Genomic DNA, 20,852 nt, shown 5'->3' on the forward strand with positions numbered 1-20,852 from the left:
AGTGACGACGTCCTCCCCCCTGAGAAGGGAACACAACAACCAAAGGAATGGCGTGACTCTCTTCATCAACATTAGAAGGAAGATTATACATGGTTATGAAGTTTACAAGAAGATGAGAGTATGAAAGAAAGTTAGGCTTAGAAGGCAAAGAAGACTCAAGAAAAGGATCGGAGTTTATGAAGAACAAGGATGGTATGAAAGAAAGTAAAGTTTGAATAATGAAGAAACAATCCCTATTTATAAAGATTAAGATACTGAATCCGAAATGGTTCATCATAATTGGCACTAGAATCGAAATGGCAGAGCCAATCAAGGGTCACGCACAAATCGATGTAATGCGTCAAGAATCGGCATAATCATGATGCATGACATCATGACGTCACTTCTTTTCTTGGACCAGATGGTTCCAACAATTCACCCGGGAAATTTAGGGGTTTGAAATATGCGGTCCACAAAGAGCCACATCGCCAGTTTGTCACAAGGATCACGACCGATGTTATCTATTCATTAAGCTTTCCCACGAAGACGACCATGAATACTATTATCTGCTCATTGAACTCGCCCACAAGGACGACCTCAACAAGCGGAAGGACTAACTGCATGGGCTAAAACTTATCATAGTTACATATGGGCCAAGCCAACATTAAGAGAGCCTTCGAAGGCTGCCACGCGTCATCAATGTGTTTTTAATAGAGGACGAAGATGAGATCGAAGTGACTCGATAAGGGACGAAGACGAGATCAAATTGACTCAGCAGAAGGATGAGGATGAGCACTCTCTTTAGCAGGGTAGTAACAACTAGCTTTAGAGATAAGACCTTATAGAGAATATTCTCGGGAATATTCCTCCCATATGTACTATTAGGGTTTGTGAGACACATGTGCCCTTATAAATAGAAAGAGAGAGAATAGTAGAGGGGATTGGATACTTGTTCGTAAAAAATAATACATTGACATTCTCTGAAGATTCTTGTTTTATCATTAACATACAAAATGCACATTTTCTTTAGATCTGTGTCAATGTTTTCTCCCACAATCCAAAAAAAGGGTCTGAATATTCTAAGGCTTGTCATTTACTCATCTTTGTCAGAGGGAATATCAAAGAATCTCACCCCTTTTCGGGTGACTCACTTGTATTTATTGATATAAATGTCATTTATTATCATTTACTACTATTTAATGCTATTCTCTTTGTTCTTGGGCAATTGAATATTGCTTTGTTGTTGATATTTATTGCTATTCGAATAGTACTCATCACATCTTGCTACAAAATCAGTTAAACAATCTTTTGGATATTAATATTGCTTGCTAAGATTAACTCTATTCTTTTAAAGAATCTAATTGTTTAAACCTAGATCTAAATTTTGGGTCAAACAAGCACTAATTTATAACGTAATAAAGGTAATAACTAACCTTCTTATTATAATAGATTGAAATGCGATTGAAGTATTGGTAACAAAGAAAATGGACTAAATAACAAATATTTTTAAGCCATAAAAAATGAAACAGTGCGAATAGAAGAGAAAGTGTTATTGCATATATGAGCACAAATTAAGAAAGAAATCAACTTTTTATATTCGTATTTGGAAAATAAGTTGGGTGCATAAATTTGACTATTTTAAGTGCAACTAATTGGAGAATTGATGCAAAATTTGGTGAAAGAATTAGAAGATCTTCAATTCTTCGGAATTGGAGGGGACGAAGAATTGAAGGGGACTGTTACTCCTTAACGAGTCGTTTGCTACATGAGATAAGAATAATAATTCTGAAATGAAATTAGGGATTAATTTTATTCTATGTTTGGTTTGAGGTATTAACTAACTCCGGGATCGTTTGATACGCGGACTAAATTATTCCGAAATTATAATCCCAAAACTAATTTATACCACTTAAGAGATGGTATAAAATAATCCTACATTTGATGGGATAAGGTGGATAAGATGGGATATCCTGGATTAAGATGTGGGATTAAATTTATACCTTGTTTGGTTGGAGGTACAAATTTATATAAATTTATACCTCCAACCAAACAGAATATGAATTTAATCCCACATCTTATTCCATCTCCCTCATACCAAACGACCCATGGTGGTATTAGTTATCACACATAGGTGAGATATTTAATCCCATTGAATATTACACCTCATGAAATATCCCATCATGATACCAAACCACCCCTAAATAGCTAGAGGCTAGAGCTACGATTTGAAGTAATTGTCCTTACTTTTTGCAACTCAATTTGTTAATTTAATAAGTTTATATCAAGTGAATATATTTTTCTTTAATGATATCAACAAGCTTGTTCTTACACGGCTTTTGCAGCCAAAGAGGTGAAAATTATTTACGCCTCTAACTTTACTTTAAAAATGAAATTTCTTGTCCAATACTTTGGATAATAGATATTTCACCCTCTTATCATACGTAATGTTTATTTTGCATTAGAAATTTCTTGTCTCCATTCAACGTAATATTTTTTTATATTTGTATACGGTCAAAATCGGGCTTGCCCTTTTTTGTGGACTGATCGAGGCTGGAGCATGATAAGTCAGGGATCGGCTTCGATTTATATCAGACTATGGTGCAGAGTTGGATTGTCAAGCTCGAGACCCTAAGACCGATCTAGATCGAGACCGACCAAAACCGAGACCGACCAAGATTGAGATTGACCAAGATCGGGACCGAATAAGATGGAGATCGAGGGAAGCTTACCGGGTCGAATAACGAAAAGACGAAATATCCGCAATCGGGCGAGGATCGCGGCGCAAATCTCGGCACGTATCAAGAAGAGGCCGATTAATTAGCTAATCATGAAATTTCTTACTATATTTAGAATTGTACCAAGAATAGGACTCCCCTACTATATAAAGGGGGTCTGACCATTTGTAAAGATCATCATATTTACGTTACGTAAAGCAATATATTCTCTTTCTCTTAAGCTCTCAATATTTCTGTTACTTTGTTCATACTTTCCGGCGAAATATTCATTTGATTCGAGGGCAACTCAGCTCAAGGATCAAAGCTATAGATTTCATTTAGTTTGCTTTATTCATACTTGCAGTTAATTTCAGTATCAATTTACGTCTTCTCTTAATTTGTGCTAAGTAAATCACGTATCCTTAAAACCACAGTATAAATTCATTTGTTATCCGTTTTTAGGGTAAACAATATTATATCTTACAAATACATGAAGAAGAAAGAAGGATGCAAGTACAGTTGAAGATATCAGTTTAGGATAACGACGGAGGGCAGTTGAATACTCAGACATTAAAGGGGCTTGCTTCTCAAGCAACTCAATAGTGAGTAAATGTGAACAGGGCCGTCTCAACAAGATTGGGGCCTAAAGCCAAATTTCAAATAGAGACCCTAAGTAAAAATATCAACAACAAATTTTCAATGAAAAAGTATAAAATAAAGGTAAAATAATAAAACCGCATATTAAAAAACCGCGGGGGAACCCGATCAGCTACACAGAATACACATGGCGGTGAAGATGACAAGATCAGCCTGCGGGTAATCTTTGAAATGTTGCAGGCCTAACAGGCAACAATAGCTCAGCTCTAAAATCAAAACCACACGCCAAGCAGGGTCGAACTCGAGCCATCCCAGAAAGTTGTACGCAGGGTCGAATCGCCTTCGAGAAAATCGAATGAGAAGGAATCGGAAACCAATCCCGCTATTATAAAAATGCTCGAAGAGTTGACAAAGCGAATCGAGACCGGGGAAAATGGGGAAAAAGATAAGAAGGTGGAAACCTATAACTCCAGGGTCGACCAAATCCTGGGGGCACCACCGATATTGAAAGGACTAGATTCCAAAAAGTTTGTACAAAAACCTTTCCCCCCAAGTGCGGCTCCAAAGCCAATCCCCAAGAAGTTCCGTATGCCCGAGATTCCTAAGTATAACGAGAAGACTGATCCAAACGAACACGTCACCTCATAAATGTGTGCTATCAAAGGAAATGACTTGGAAGATAACGAGATCGAATCCGTCTTGCTGAAGAAATTCGAAGAGACTATTGAAGGGTACTATGATATGGTATCATAATTTACCGCCTAATTCTATTGATTCGTTTGCTATGCTTGCATATTCTTTTGTAAAGGCACACGCCGAAGCCATTAAGGTTGCAACAAGAAAATCGGGCCTTTTCAAGGTAAGGCAGAAGGATAACGAGATGCTCAGGGAATTCGTATCTCGATTCCAAACGGAACGAATGGACTTGCCACCGGTCACCAACGATTGGGCTGTTCAAGCTTTCACTCAAGGCCTCAATGTTCGGAGTTCCATAGCTTCACAGCAGTTGAAGCAAAATTTGATTGAGTATCCAGCTGTCACTTGGGTCGATGTACATAATCGGTATCAGTCAAAGATCGGGGTCGAGGATGATCAACTAGGCACGGAATGAGAGGAGAAATGATCGAGGTCAAAGTTCACGAGGACTCGTGAGCAAGGGTGGTTTTGACAGGGATGTCGGGCCCAAAAAAGCACCATGATTGTCGGAATATAACTTCAGCGTAGATGCATCCGCCATCGTATCAACCATCGAACGTATCAAGGATACTAGATGGCCTCGACCTCTACAGACCGATCCGGCCCAGAGAAATTCCAACCAAATATGCAAGTATCATGGCACCCATGGCCATAAAATAGAATACTGCAGGCAGCTAAGGGAGGAAGTAGCCCGATTGTTCAACGAGGGGCACCTTCGGGAATTCTTAAGCGATCGGGCCAAGAATCACTTTAAAAATAGAGATTCCAGTAGACGGAATGAGCAAGAAGAGCCATTACACGTGATTCACATGATCGTTGGAGGGGTCGATACTCCTCAAGGACCAGTATTAAAATGCACCAAGGTGTCGATCACAAGGGAGAAGCGAACTCAGGATTACGTACCGGAAGGAACCTTGTCTTTCAATGACGAGGATGCAGAAGGGATCGAACAACCTCACAATGATGCACTAGTAATATCTGTACTTATGAATAAGACTCAAGTTAAACGTGTTTTGATTGATCCAGGTAACTCAGCCAACATAATTCGATCGAGGGCCGTAGAAAAGCTCGGCCTATAAGATCAGGTTGTACCCGCAACCCGAGTTCTAAACGGCTACAATATGGCATGTGAAACCACCAAAGGCGAGATAATTTTGCCAGTAAACGTGGCTGGGACCATCCAAGAAACGAAGTTCCATGTGATCGAGGGCGATATGAGGTATAATGCCCTATTTAGGAGACCGTGGATCCACAACATGAGGGCAGTGCCTTCGACCCTTCACCAGGTTCTAAAGTTCCCAACGCCAGAGGGAGTCAAAACAGTCTAAGGGGAGAAACCCGCCGCCAAGGAAATATTTTCCATAGGCGAAGTGATACCGATATCGCCGCTCTCATCAAGGAAAGGGTCAAACTCGAAGGGAAAATAAAAGGTTAAATAGAAACCACAGACACCGGCCTCGACCCAATCGGAGAAGCAGGGGACTGACGAGGATGATGACTATGGGTACCTCGATCCTTCATAATCCCCGATGATTCTGACGCCACAAAATCAACCGTCGAAGAGCTAGAACAAACCATACTGATCGAACATCTGCCCGATCGAAAGGTATACCTGGGCACGGGGTTAACTCCCGAGCTCAGGAAAAAATTTATTCAATTTCTTATAGCTAACATGGATTGTTTTGTCTGATCCCATCTCGATATGACAGGGATCCTACCGGATATGACAACTCATAAACTGAGCTTGGACCTGAAGTTCCGCCCAGTGAAACAAAAAAGGAGGACTCAGTCCGAGGTCAAACACGCTTTCATCAAAGACGAGGCAACCAAACTTCTCAAAATAGGGTCCATCCGGGAAGTAAAATATCCCGAATGGTTAGCGAATGTAGTAGTAGTCCCTAAGAAGGGAAATAAGCTTAGGATGTGTGTAGACTACAAAGACCAAAATAAAGCATGCCTCAAGGATTCTTTTCCTTTGCCTAACATCGATCACATGATCGATGCCACGGCCGGTCACGAGATCCTCAGTTTTCTCGACGCCTATTCGGGGTACAACCAAATATAAATGAACCCGGAAGACCATGAAGAAACTTCGTTCATCACTAAGTATGGTTCCTACTGTTATAATGTAATGTCATTCGGACTAAAAAATGCTGGTGCAACCTATCAACGCCTAGTAAACCGAATGTTCGAAGAACAAATAGGGTAATCTATGAAAGTTTATATTGATGACATGCTAGTTAAGTCACTGCGAGCAGAGGACCATTTGAAGCATTTGCAGGAAACTTTCCGTATACTGAAGAAATATAACATGAAGCTCAACCCGGAGAAATGTGCATTCGGGGTCAGGTCTGGCAATTTTCTCGGATTCATGGTGTCAAATAGGAGAATCGATATCAACCCCGATAAGATCAAAGCAATCGAGGATATCGCGGTAGTGGATAATATGAAGGTTGTACAAAGACTAACTGGGCGCATTGCAGCCCTAGGTCGATTCATCTCGAGATCGTCTGATAGAAGTCATCGATTCTTCTCGTTGCTGAAAAAGAAGAACAACTTCACATGGACCCCAGAATGTCAATGAGCTTTGGAGGAAATTAAGCGATACTTGTCAAGCCCGCCGCTGCTTCACACGCAGAGGGCAGACGAACAACTTTACTTATATCTAGCAGTATCGGAGATAGCGGTAACTAGAGTCCTAGTCCGAGAAGAAAAAGGTACGCAATTCCTTATCTATTATGTTAGTCGGACCCTAGTTGAGGCCGAAACTAGATATCCTCATCTAGAAATATTAGCACTCGCTTTGCTTAGCGCCTCTAGGAGACTAAAACCATACTTTCAATGTCATCACATATGTGTTGTAACAACTTATCCTCTTCGAAATATTTTGTATAAACCTGAGCTTTCAGGGCGATTGGCCGAATGGGCCATAGAACTTAGCGGGTACGATGTTGAATATCGACCCCGAACAGCCGTCAAGTCTCAAATCTTGGCAGACTTCGTGGATGAATTCACGTCGGCCCTAGTGCCCGAGGTTGAAAGATAATTATTAGTCAACTCAAGTACATCTTCAGGAATCTGGACCCTCTTTACAGACGGTGCTTCGAACGTAAAGGGGTCCGGACTCGGCATCATGCTAAAACCACCCACATGTAACGTGGTTAGACAATCTATTAGAACAGTAAAATTGACTAACAACGAGGCCGAATATGAGGACATGATTGCGGGTCTCGAACTAGCCAAAGGCTTGGGAGCAGAGGTGATTGAAGCCAAATGCGACTCCCTCCTCGTTGTAAATCAGGTTAACGGAACCTTTGAAGTTCTAGAGGAATGAATGCAAAGATACTTGGATAAGCTACAAGTAACTCTACACCGGTTCAAGGAATAGACTTTACAACATGTGCCTCGAGATCAAAATAGTGAATCCAATGCCCTCGCAAATCTAGCCTCGTCGTCGAAGAAAATGAACTTAATTCGGGGGCTGTCGTACAACTCATGAGGTCAGTGGTCGAAGAAGGCCACGCCGAGATAAACTCCACAAGCTTGACATGGTATTGGAGAAACAAGTACATAGAGTATTTGAAGAACGGAAAACTTCCTTCGGATCCAAAAGAATCGAGGGCCCTGCGCACGAAGGCAGCCCAATTTAGCTTGTCCAAAGATGGAATCTTACTCAGAAGGATGTTCGACGGTCCGCTAGAGATATGTCTGGGACCGGGAGATACCGAGTATGTTTTGAGGGAAGTCAACGAAGGCACATGTGGGAACCACTCAAGCGCCGAATCGTTGGTTCAAAAGGTAATCAGAGCCGGCTATTACTGGATTGATATGGAAAAAGATGCGAAGGAGTTTGTGCAAAAATATGATAAATGTCGAAGACATGCTCCGATGATTCATCAACCAGGGGAGTTGCTGCATTCGGTTTTATCCCCGTGGCCGTTCATGAAGTGGGGGAAGGACATCGTCGACCCTCTTCCATCGTCACCAAGTAAGGCTCAATTTGTTTTATTTATGACTGACTATTTCTCTAAGTGGGTTGAAGCACAGGCCTATCAGAAGGCCAGGGAGAAAGAAGTCATCGACTTTATTTGGGACAATATCGTATGTCGATTCGGAATACCATCCGAAATTGCATGTGACAACGGAAAACAGTTCATCGGCAACAAGGTGACCAAATTCCTCGAAGGCCTCAAGATAAAAAGGATTTTATCAACACCTTATCACCCTAGTGGGAATGGGCAAGCCGAATCGACCAACAAAACCATAATACAAAACCTCAAGAAAAGGTTGACCGACGCCAAAGGAAAATGGAGAGAAGTCCTGCCCGAAGTCCTTTGGGCGTATCTCACAACTTCGAAGTCCAGTACCGGGGCTACCCCGTTCTCTTTGGTTTATGGCGCCGAAGGTTTAATACCGATCGAAGTTGGGGAGCCAAGCATCAGATCTTGATATGCGACGCAGGAATCAAATGATGAGGCCATGAATACGAGCCTGGAGCTATTAGATGAACGACGTAAAGATGCCTTTGTTCGATTGGATGCCCAGAAACAAACAATCGAAAGGTATTACAATCAAAGGGCCAACCTTCGATATTTTAATATCGGGGACTTGATACTGAGGAAGGTCACGTTAAATACCCGAAATCCAAATGAAGAAAAATTGGGTCCAAACTGGGAAGGGCCATACCAGATTCTCGATATCACAGGGAAAGGATCCTACAAGCTCGGAACGATGGACGGAGTACAGCTACCGAATAGTAACTCATCTCAAATGATATTGCTGCTAAGGTACAACCCCATTTCAATTCTTTCTATTTTTTGACTAACACGTGTAGGTTATCGACGAGGAGCGGTAAGAAGCCTTTAGGTCTGAAAGCACGCGTTGCACTCTTTTTCCCTTGAACCATTTTAGCCCCAAATAGATTTTTTGGCAAGGTTTTTAACGAGTCAACAGTGGATCGTGCTACCTTATAATAGAAGGCCGATCACGAATCGGTATCAAATATTGTGTTTATAGTAACCGAGATTTCTCTACAATCAACCTCGAATACTAGGAGGATTACCCTCGGATATTGAATTATTCTAGTTCTAGCAAGGAAATCATTTCGAAATGAAAGGGTCTCAATAGGTAGGATTTATTGTAAGGGCCAAAAAGTCAAAACAAACTGTGCCCACATAGATTGCTCGAGCCCTGACATAAAACATGTATGCATGTGTGACTATTTTCGACAAGAATAAAGAGAAGTAATTTCCTTGCAACTATTTAATATCTTGGAAAAATTTCCACTTTACAACCCCATACTTTCGATCTATTATGGAAACGAGCCCAAGGGCCGATTGTAACCAGAGTTTGGATAATCACTACCACACTCGGGGACTGCCGTCCATAAAATAAACTCGAACAGATCGAAATATTGAACGTCGAGGGCATAAGACCTCTTAAGCAACCCTCGAAATTTAAAGGCCACGGCCATACCCACTAGGGGACTGTTATCTTAGGCAAGCCTGGATAACTCGGGAAAGCGAGCACACTGGGCTACACCCGAACTAAAAGGCTACGGCCAATTTAACACGGTTCGGAGACGTCCGAAATTCGTAACAAATATAGGCCTTTGAAAAATAAAAAATTCTTTCACAACCGGTTCTAAAGTCTACCCTCGGCAGAATCTTAAACCTAAGATATTTTCGGGAAAAAACTTCGGTAACATTGAACCCTGATTACGTCTTAACCCAGAAAGGCGATAAAGGCAAGGTTATGTTTGAACCATCGAGCACACCCTCATTATTTCATGCTAAGGCATTACAACCTTTGTGAACACGAATGATAAAACAAAGGAAAAAATTTGAAAGCCGAAAAGGGTAGAAAACCTTATATATATGTTTAAACGACCGTTTTACAAAGGCCAGATTGGCCGAATACAAAATTTACAAAGGCCTAAGGGCTACTTTTGCTTCGAGTTCGAGAGATCATTCTCACTCGACTAAAAAGCCTAAGGGCTATCTTATTTCGAGTTTGAGCAGGCCCTCACTCGATCATTAAGCTTAAGGGATATATAAGCTCAAGTTCGAATAATCATTCAGGGTCCATCGATTAGAAACGGTCGAGGGAAAGGCTTATTATCGGTCCTTGCCATCCTAGACCTTGGACCCTCGAACACAACTTCATAATCTTATGCTAAGTCGTTTTGACCCTTACATGAAATAACAAAAAAGACAACAGATTCAGAAGCCATGGAAGGGAAAAAGTTTCATATATTCATCAAAATCTTTTTACAAGGGCCAATGGCCCGAAAAAGAATTCTTTACAAAGGCCGACCGGCCTCAACATAAAAGCAAAAAGTCACAAAGCCTAAGCAGCAGGGTCCTTATCGGAGGAAGCTTCTTTGCCCTTGGAGTCTTCTCCACCAGATTAGCTCAAACTCTCGGAGTCTTCCTCAAGGAAAGCTAGTTTTTGAGCCCTTGTTTCTTCTGCTCTGGCAATCTCGATTTCAGCTGATATATTGAAACCCTTAGCACGGGTTCCCTCAAAGGCCTCCCTTCGAGCTTGCCACTTCGCATGATCCACCATGCTCCTGGCCTGTGCCTGAGTAGCTTTGACATAGATCTTGTGTCGGGACACATTAGCTTGGGCCTTGGTGTTGGCCACTGCAGCCTCGAATTTGGCCATTTCGAGCTCTTTGGCCAAGTTTGTTAAATTGGACTAAAGCTCGTCAATTTTTTTTGCTTGTATCGAGGCCTTCTCCCTTGCAGCCCGAAGCTGAGACTCGGCCGACTCGAGCTCTGCTTGAACGGCCTCCTTTTTTGAAGCTAAAATGTCCATACACCCCTTGAACTTTTTAGCTTCGGCTCGTACTTCATCTATTTGTCTCTGAAGGTCCTTGATCTGTTCGAGCCTCTATTGAACCGGCAGGATCGGATTGTTAGTTGTTATCTTCAACTCATCTTCACTATCATGAAGCACTCGAAATACCTACTCGGCCATCTTAGCATGCTCATCTCGAGCCGTCACCAGATCTGCCTGAAGCTTCTCATTGAGAAGCTTGTAGGTATCGCTTTTCTCAGTAAGGCTCCAAACCTCAGCCTTGCGCTCCTCTCGGATTCGAATGAAGGCCTCATGATGAAGCACCGAAGCCTACAAGTAAGCAAGAAATGTTAGAATTATCTGCAGTTCAAAGTTTTAAAAAGATAATGGAATGGCCCTCGAACTTACCCGATTCAGAGCATGTTGAGCCTCGTTGAACAAACAAGTGGCTCCCACTGCATCCATCACGGCTTGGTCTTCTTTGGTCACCAAGCATCTCAAGTAGCTAGCAATCCCCATGGGGGTAGAGAAGATTCGAGCGTCCTCCGGGACAGTAAGCACTATGGTACACCTACGATCGGGGTTAGCACTGCCGGGAATCGGTCCACTAGTGTCAGGCTCGATGAAGACCCAGCGACATCCGATTACGACATTTTCTTCGGCACTGGTAAGTCACCCAAACCGGTGTTGTCACCCAAAGCTTCAAACTCCATCCCATCCAAGAAGGTATGGATGTCAATTGGCCCTTGAAGATCCTCGCAAAGGGGACCTACCAAGTTAGCGGCTTCGCGGATCATGGAGTCCAAAAATTGAGGGGACGCGGAGATATCAATCACTCTGAGATTGTCCCTCGGGACATCTTCAGATATTCAAGAGTCATTGCCTCCGTTTCCACCCTCAATCCTTTCAGTTTGGAACGGAGCGGCCTCAACCTTTTCATGCTCCGAAACTTCGGCCGAAGCTCCCTTGTCAACCCCCTCCGGTTCGGGGGACTTTTGTATCGAGACGCCAGCCCGCACACGGGCTATCAGGCTGGATCCTTCTTCCTCTTTGGGCTCATCTCTTAGTTAACGAATGGAGTCTGGATGTATAGCACCGGTGTCCCCCTTAGGCTTACGGGGCCTCCTCGCCGGTCTTTTCTTTTTTGGGACCGGAGGGCTCGAAGCCCTTTTTCTTTTCTTCTCTTTAGCCTGCTTTGGGGCAGATAGAGAAAGAAGTGCCTCTTCTTCAGCGGATGGGGGCCTCATTGCTACATCCTTCCCAAGGCCTACAAATAAAAAAAGGCAAGTAAGATCGATACAAGACCGAAACGATGACCGTTCTAAGAAAGAAAATTATTGTGGTTAAGGGCCTCTCATTGACCCTTTGATAACTTTGTCCAAGCACGCTCGGAGTAAGACTTCTGCCACACTAAGCCCTCGACCCATTGCCTGAGAACGGGGATTACTTCCGGCACGTGGGCCACTGCTGCAACACAAAAAACTTAGATGAAGAAAGAAGACAAGAAGTAAAACGTCAAAGTTAGATATTCAAGGCATAGCAATACTTACGATTCATGTTCCATTCTTCAGGAAACGGCATGTCTTCGGTAGGGATCTGGTCCGAGGCATTATTTGGACGAATCGGCCCATCCAACCTCGGTCTCGGGTCTCGTCTATACTCGAGAACGGGGGTTTGGTGGCTCGGCGGTAAAGCTTGATCAATCCTCCTCGATAAAGCTGGGGACTGTAGAGACGCATAAGGTGATCGAGGGTAAAAGGATGCCCCTCGATCTTGTTTACAAAAAATCGAAGGAGGATCACGATCCTCCAGAATGATAGATGGATCTGGCCAAGAGTCATATTGTACCTCTTTTAGAAGGCAATGATGATGGGGTCTAAGGGACCCAATGTGAAAGGATAAGTGTAAACGCTTAGAAACCCTTCCACATGGGTAGTGATAGATTCCTCAGGCGATGGCACTACCACGTTCTTACCAACCCAGTTGCAGTCCTCTTTAACTTGGTCGAGGAGATCGTCAGTAATTGTGCATATGTACCTCGACATAGGTTCGCATCGACCCGGTACCGAGGGTGTATTCTCTACCTTAAAATCAACAACAGTGGGGCACTTTGTAGGAACGAAGTCCTCTAGGGGAGGTTCCGCCACGGCTCCGTCGCCGGTGGGCCTTGATGAAGAAGCGTTTTCCTTTTGCGGAACGGTTTTTGAAGTCTTAGCCATTTTACTTTGACGAATGAAGGATGGAAACTGAGAAGAAATGCTTGGTATTTTGTGATGAAACAGGCGAAGGAACACCGGAGATCTGAAAACACAAAGGCTTTGAGGAAGGCAAAGGAATTTTGAAGAAGATTTGAGAGTAAAGTTTGGGCAAAAGAAGAAAGATGCATTTATAGGTTTAAGATGACGGTTCAAATCCGGTAGTGGCCGACCATCGACTGGCACGCATTAAATGCTTGAGAAACTGTACCGACGAGACGTTTCGGTTGCCTCTGTTGCTTACGTCATGATACTTATGTCACATTGTATCGGGGTGAAGATCGAGGGCTCAAGTCGCTTCTTGTCATTACTTTCCAAAAAACGAGGGGACTATTTGTATACGGTCAAAATCGGGCTTGCCCCCTTTTTTGTGAGACTGATCGAGGCTGGAGCATGATAAGTCAAGGATCGGCTTCGATTTATATCAGACTATGGTGCAGAGTTAGATTGTCAAGCTCGAGATCCTGAGACCGATCAAGATAGAGACCGACCAAAATCGAGACCGACCAAGATCGGGACCGAATAAGATGGAGATCGAGGGAAGCTTACCGGGTCGAATAACGGAAAGACGAATATCCGCAATCGGGCGAGGATCGCGGCGCAAATCTTGGCACGTATTAAGAAGAGGCCGATTAATTAGCTAATCATGTAATTTCTTACTGTATTTAGAATTGTACCAAAAATAGGACTCCCCTACTATATAAAGGGGGTCTGACCATTTGTAAAGATCATCATATTCACGTTACGTAAAGCAATATATTCTCTTTCTCTTAAGCTCTCAATATTTCTGTTACTTTGTTCATACTTTCCGGTGAAATATTCATTTGATTCGAGGGCAACTCAACTCAAGGATCAAAGCTATACATTTCATTTGGTTTGCTTTATTCATATTTGCAGTTAATTTCAGTATCAATTTACGTCTTCTCTTAGTTTGTTCTAAGTAAATCACGTATCCTTAAAACCACAATATAAATTCAATTGTTATCCGTTTTTAGGGTAAACGATATTATATCTTACAAAAACATGAAGAAGAAAGAAGGATGCACGTACTGTTGAAGATATCAGTTTAGGATAACGATAGAGGGCAGTTGAATACTCAGACATTAAAGGGGCTTGCTTCTCAAGCAACTCAATGGTGAGTTAATGTGAACAGGGCCGTCTCAACAATATTGGGGCCTAAAGCCAAATTTCAAATATAGACCCTAAGTAAATATATCAACAACAAATTTTGAATGAAAAAGTATAAAATAAAGGTTGAATAATAAAACCGCATAAAAAAATTGATAAGTCGATATACAACAACAACTTATCAAAGTGAAAACTCACAAAGTGGGGTCTGGAAAGTTAGAGTGTACGCAGACTTTACCTTTACCTTGGGAGACAAAGAGGTTGTTTCCGAAAGACCCTCGACTCAAGAGAAAGCATGGCAAAGAAAATGTCAAATAAGGACAATCAATTCAATGCAGTATGAAAATGAAAGTAACGAAAGAGAATAAGTCATGATAAAGCAGACTAAAAAGGAGCAGTAGCTACACGGATAAATAAGAAATCGAAGTACAAGAAACAATAGATAGTAGCAGAAATCAAAGGTAAGAAACTATAGAGTAAGATAAGTTGATTTAATGATATCGAAAAGTATTGTATTGCTTTAATATAATGATTGCTTGTTGTAGTGCTTGATATTTTGAAGAAGATAACTTGTAAGCCACGGTAAGTTGCCAATTGAGAGACTTTTCAATATGAATAGTAAAAGAGAGAATGAAAAAGGTAAATATATAAATAATAATGTGGGCCCGTATTAGTTGTTAGGATATAAATGAGGCAAAAAAAAATATATAACTACCCTACCCATGTAAGGAAATAATTCATTAAAAATTATTCCATTCTCTAATTATTACAACGATGCTTACATTAAAGTTATTGTACTTTCACTCCAAAAATTCTTTCCAAACTTAAATGTAACACATTTTTTTTAATAGTACATATACAAATACATTTTTTATAAAAAAAAAAAAAGGGACCTCCAAAAAGTTGGGCCCCAAGCGATTGCTTTACTGGCTTTATAGTCGAGCCACCCATGAATGTGAAAAGAGTATATATATATATATATAGCACTTTACAAACTTGTTTTTAGTTTATGACCCTATCTCTTTTTTTTTACATATGGGAGATTTACTTTTACACGTAAGAGATCTATCTTTTGCACATAAGAGATCTAAAAAGATCATTTTCTTAAATTCAAAATTGTAAAGGGGCATGGTGTACAAATAACACTAGCTAGTCTTCTGGTTGAAATATTCAGGTTCGTATTCATTCACCAAACATTGTCATCATTTTAGCATAAAGAAAAAATTAAACAACATGCAGTGATGTTAATTGACCTGATCCAGTTCAACTAGAGTGTTTTTTTTTTCTTTTTTCTTTTCAATACAATTATTAATTATACAAGTGTAGGGTTTCGTGTTGCGGTAAACTTGAATTAGATCTCAGGTCAATCTCCACTAAATATGGACTATGTCAACTTACACGACGTCGGCTTTATTTTGACTTCTCTAATGGTGGTTTGATTTTTGACATCTCAAGGGGAGCCCAAGTTTTTGGATTAATAAATTGGCAATTACTACTTTTAAAATAGACTTTATAGGCTTTGTTCCCATTGCTTAATATTTTGTACAATTGTAAAAAAATACTAGTGGTACTTTTCTCCACAATTTGTTAAATTTCCATAGCATAATTTTATTATTTACTTCTGTTAATAACATACAAGCAGCTATAACATGACAAGTTTAAATGATTACTTACTGATATGAACTCATCACTTGGGAGATTAACGCATTGACTGGTCATAATTCATAAGTTCATGAAATGAATTATATAAATTCACATTAAATTCCATCAGGATGCAATCACCGCCATTGATGAAGGTGCATGAATGATGTATTAACAAATTAAAATATTTTGCATCTAACAATTACAGTATAGCTATTAGCTTAGCTAGTCCGTCTACACATAATTACGACAGTCAACCCTCTTTATATCAGCCTCGTTTGTTTCGATATTTTTTGGCTTTTATAATGAATGATTATTATACACCTATAACAACATTTGACATTTGCATATTTTTTGGCTGTTATAAATAAAAATTATCCAAAAATCAATTTTTTTTTAATTTTACATATAAAAGATAAGAAAACGATTCAAATTTAAAATTTTAAAAGATATGCATATGTCACTAGTTAAAAGTTAATACATTATTAATAAATTCATAACTAAGTCTATACATGTTTAAACTCTAAGGAAAACATTTTAAAGCTAAATAGATAAATAAATTCTTTCAAGATTGATGGAAGAACTTTGCAATTAGCTTGTTTCGTAGATTTCATTCTCTTAACTAATATAACCCTTGATTTGGCGAAGGTTCGTGTCTAAGTTTCAGCAAAAAGGTATCTAATAGTTGCCCCTTGAAGGCAATCTAAGAGCTTAACAGTTAAATTTTCTATCTAAATATTTTTTGAAATTTGTCCGATAGAAAAGATATCATGTGCAAATCTTCAAATCTTATATATTATGCAAGATAAAAGCTTTTTTTTAATGGAAAAGATTGTGTGCATATTTTTGAAATTATTAGTAGTAATCTTAAAAAATCTATATGGATGTTATAGATGATTAATTTTACAAAGAGCGTTCTACTATAAATATGGTTGTTGCTATTTTACGTGAAAAACTGTTATAGAGAGGTAAATGTGGCAAAATGGTTAAAAGAAAATAGTTAATCGCCCATATTATTGTGACGACCCAACCCGTCGTCTCATGTATTACAGCCCCATTTCCCCCATTTATTGCTCTTTCATGTTTTATTATCATCAACGGGTGAGTTAGAGTTAAACTGAATTGATTTGGATAGGAAATGAGACACTTAGTCTCTTTAAAGAAGGTTTGGTTTGGAAAAGTCAACCGAACATTGACTTATTAGTTAGAAAGCTCGGATGTGAATTCCGGTGATTTGGTTAGCTTCGGGAGGTGAATTGTGACTTAGGAGTGCGATCGGAAGTGATTTTGGAGGTCTGGTGTAGAATTAGGCTTGAATTGGCGAAGATTGAATTTTGGCGAATTCCGGTTGGTAGGTGAGATTTTGATCCGAGGGTCGGAATGGAATTCCGAGAGTTGCAGTAGCTTCGTTAGGTGATTTTGGATATGTCTGCAAATTTTCAGGCCATTCGGACGTCGTTTGGTTGGGTTTTTGGTCGAAAGCGCATTTCGGAAGTTTTTGAAGAACTTAGGCTTGAATTCGATGTGATTTGATGGTTTTAGCGTTGTTTAATGTGTTTTAAAGATTGGAACAAGTTTGAATAAGGTATTAGGATGTGCTGGTGTTTTTGGTTGAGGTCCCGGGGGCCTCGGGGTGAATTCGAGTGGTTAAACGAGAGTTTTGAGGTACATTGCAGGTCAGATTTTTGCTGTCATCTGGTGCTTCCGCTTCTGCGGAAATGGACCGCAGAAGCGGGTATGTGGTCGCAGAAGCGATCGTTGGTCGGCTAGGGAAATTCCGCAAAAGCGGAAGGTGACTCGCACCAGCGGGTCCGCATAAGCGGACACTGTACCGCAGAAGCGGACTTGAGGGAACCGCAGAAGCGGTGGTTGAATCGCATAAGCGAAGAGGCGGTTTTTAAGTGAAAACCGCTTAAGCGGAATTTTTGGCCACAGAAGCGGTCCCGCATAAGCGGTAGTGGGACCGCAGAAGCGAAAATCGCTGGTAACAGAAGGGTTTTAAATGTTAAATTTCATCCGCGAGCAAGAGGTAGTTTCCACCATTTTTAAGCGACTTGGAGAGCTTTGGGCGAGGATTTTCGAGGGTTTTGACTTAGAATCAATTGGAGGTAAGTCTCTTGGCCTAATTACTCGAGTTTATGGTACATTTATCATAGAAATCAGTAGAATTTCACAAAAAACGGGTCAAGCTAGGGCTTGGAAAGCTGTGATGTAAAAATGGAATTTGGAGGGTCAAACGAGCTCCGATTTTGGTAAATTTTATATGTACGGACTCGTGGTGAGACGAGGAATCTGGTGATGTAAATTTCATAATTTTTTGAGAAGTGGGCCCGGGGCTCGGGTTTTGCCAACTTCGTGAATTTTAGTGTTTTTCGAGTCTTTTCGATTGGGTTATGTTTCTTTAGCCTATTGTAACGTATTCATTGTGGTTTTAATCAGATTCGGCGTGCGAAGAGGTTGATTCAAAAGGCAAAGGCATAGCGAGCTAGACTTGTGGCCGGTTTGAGGTGAGTGATAGATGTAGATGATGACCTGAGGGTTTGAAACCCCGGTATATCACATTGTGACGCTATATTGAGGCGAGACACGTACTCTATGACGAGTGCGGGGTCGATTGTGACTGGGGATTGTGACCTAGTCCGTTCCGAATTATGTTCGTACTGCGTTCTTGACTAGAAATTGTTTGGTAATCATCCTACTTGGATTTTATGAATTGTTTGGGGCTTTGTGCCTATCATGTGCGTCCTTCAGGGATCCTTATCACTGTTTCCATGATGCTTAGCATATTTCATGATATCAGTCCTGAGTTAGACACTGCCTCGAAATGATTAGTACATAAATAAAGGTTAAACACTTAGCTCTATAATTCCTAATAATTGAAACTAAAATGAATAATTTGACTGTGCCCGAGTGGCTTGCATGCATATGTATATCTGGACTGAGTGTGGATCGGGCTGCATTCCGCAGCGAATGTTACTATGATATTGCGCTTGGGCTGTAGGAGCCCCTCCGGAGTCTGAACCCCCACAGTGAGCGCGGGTACCCAAATGGATCAGGCTGCGCGCCGCAGCGGTCATGTGCATTGCATTGCATTCATGCATCTTATATCTGTTGGCCTTAATTGTCATTGTTGCTGTTGTTTTATCGTTTAACGTGCTAAATCGTTGATTATAGCTTTATATTGTAATATTTCGGGATTTCTTACTTTCAGCCATTATATATGTTTATTACTCACTGAGTTGGAAGTACTCACTTTACTCCCTGCACCATGTGTGCAGATTCAGGTGCTCCGGAGACTTAGTGGAGCTGTTTGCTGTTATCTTGGATTTCGGTTTAGGAGTTGTTGAGGTAGCTGCCTGACGTCCGCAGGACCCGACTTCTCCCCTTTATTGCATTGTCTTTTCCTATCCTAGACTTTTCTTTATTACTATGAATATAACACTCTGTTACATTTAGAGGCTCTAGACTCGTGACTCCAGATCTGTTGGGGAAATGTTTGGTATATTCGTTATTATTTTTCATACTATTTTATCTAAATTCCGGATTTGGAACTTGATACTTACTATTTTAATGGTATTATTGGTTAACGGTTTGCGAATTTGGGTTGAGAGTGTTTAAATTGGTCGGGCTTGCTAGCATTAGTGTTGGGCGCCATCACGACCGGGTTTGGGGTCGTGACAATTATCCAGTAAAAATGCGTTGAATAATGAACTTTTAAAAAACGGGTCAAATATGGATAAGAACCATATTATCTATTTAGAAAATGGATAACCAATGGGTCTAACTTTTACATTTGCAAAGCCTCAAATTGGGGGTTCTTCAAGTTAGGAGAACTAAGAATTCTCCCAAAAGTGATCATATGCAAAAAGTCATGGATAATATGGTTGCTCATATTATCTGCCGGTTAACCCATTTTTTATCCGTATTAAATATAGGTCGGATCGGATAATTTATTCATTTTTTCATTACCCGTTTTTAACCCGAACCACATCCGACCCGACCCGCCTGTTTGCCACTCATATAGAGAGGTAATATATAACTTTAAAAATACTTTCTGAGAAAAACTTGACTTTATAGTGAATGACTATTATATGGGAATGCTGTTATAGAGAAATCTGACTGTATGTTAAATCTTGTTATGTTACTACTATAATAAATAGGATATTTTACGTTGCCTTAAAAATGTACTGTAGAGTGTAGCAAAATCTCCCTTTTGTTCTTGATTGATGGCTGGACAACATTATTTACTCCATATAGTGTTTTTTTTTTTTTGACAAAATAATTTTCTCCATATACTAGTATCTTCTATTTCCTCTTAAAAGAAAAAACAAATACATTAATGCATATGCACTCAATAGCCGTGTAAGTAGAGATGCAAAAAGAAAAACAGACATGCTCAAAGACTTTTGTTTTTGAATTAAACTATCCACTGAAGTAGGTTGTACGTTTTTCAAAGACTTTTGTTTGAAAGACTTCAAAGACAACACATACGTGAATTTTGATAATTGCTGATTGTCCTCATTGAGATTCGTCATTGATATTAATTCCGTGGGAATAATTAGGCAATCTTTGCCGTTAGAGCTACACGTACACATCGGGATTTGAAATTTATGAGTTCAAGGTGTATTTGGTACGAAGAAAAATATTTTTCGAAAAATATTTTTCAATTTTCTCATGTTTAGTTAGCTTAAATGTTTTGAAAAATATTTTTTCTTGTGAACTCATTTTCTAGAAAATATTTTCCAAAACTCCTTCTCAACCTTCCCTACCCTATTCTCCACCCCACACCCACCCACCCAACCACACCCCACGCCTACCCACCCCACCCCCTCTCACCGAAAAGGCTTTTTTTTCTTTTTAAATTTCAGTTTTTCTTTTCCGTCGCCACCCCCACCCTACTACCCCCCCCCCTAAATTTTTTTTTTTACTTTTTTTTTGTAATTTTAAATTTTTGTTTTTTTTGTTTTTCTGCACCACCCACTCCCCACCCCGCTAAAAAAAAGCTTTTTTTTTAATAATTTTTAAATTTCTGATTTTTCGT

This window comes from Nicotiana attenuata, chromosome 1 (assembly GCF_001879085.1).
Source record: "Nicotiana attenuata strain UT chromosome 1, NIATTr2, whole genome shotgun sequence".
In the NCBI taxonomy this organism is placed as follows: Eukaryota; Viridiplantae; Streptophyta; class Magnoliopsida; order Solanales; family Solanaceae; genus Nicotiana; species Nicotiana attenuata.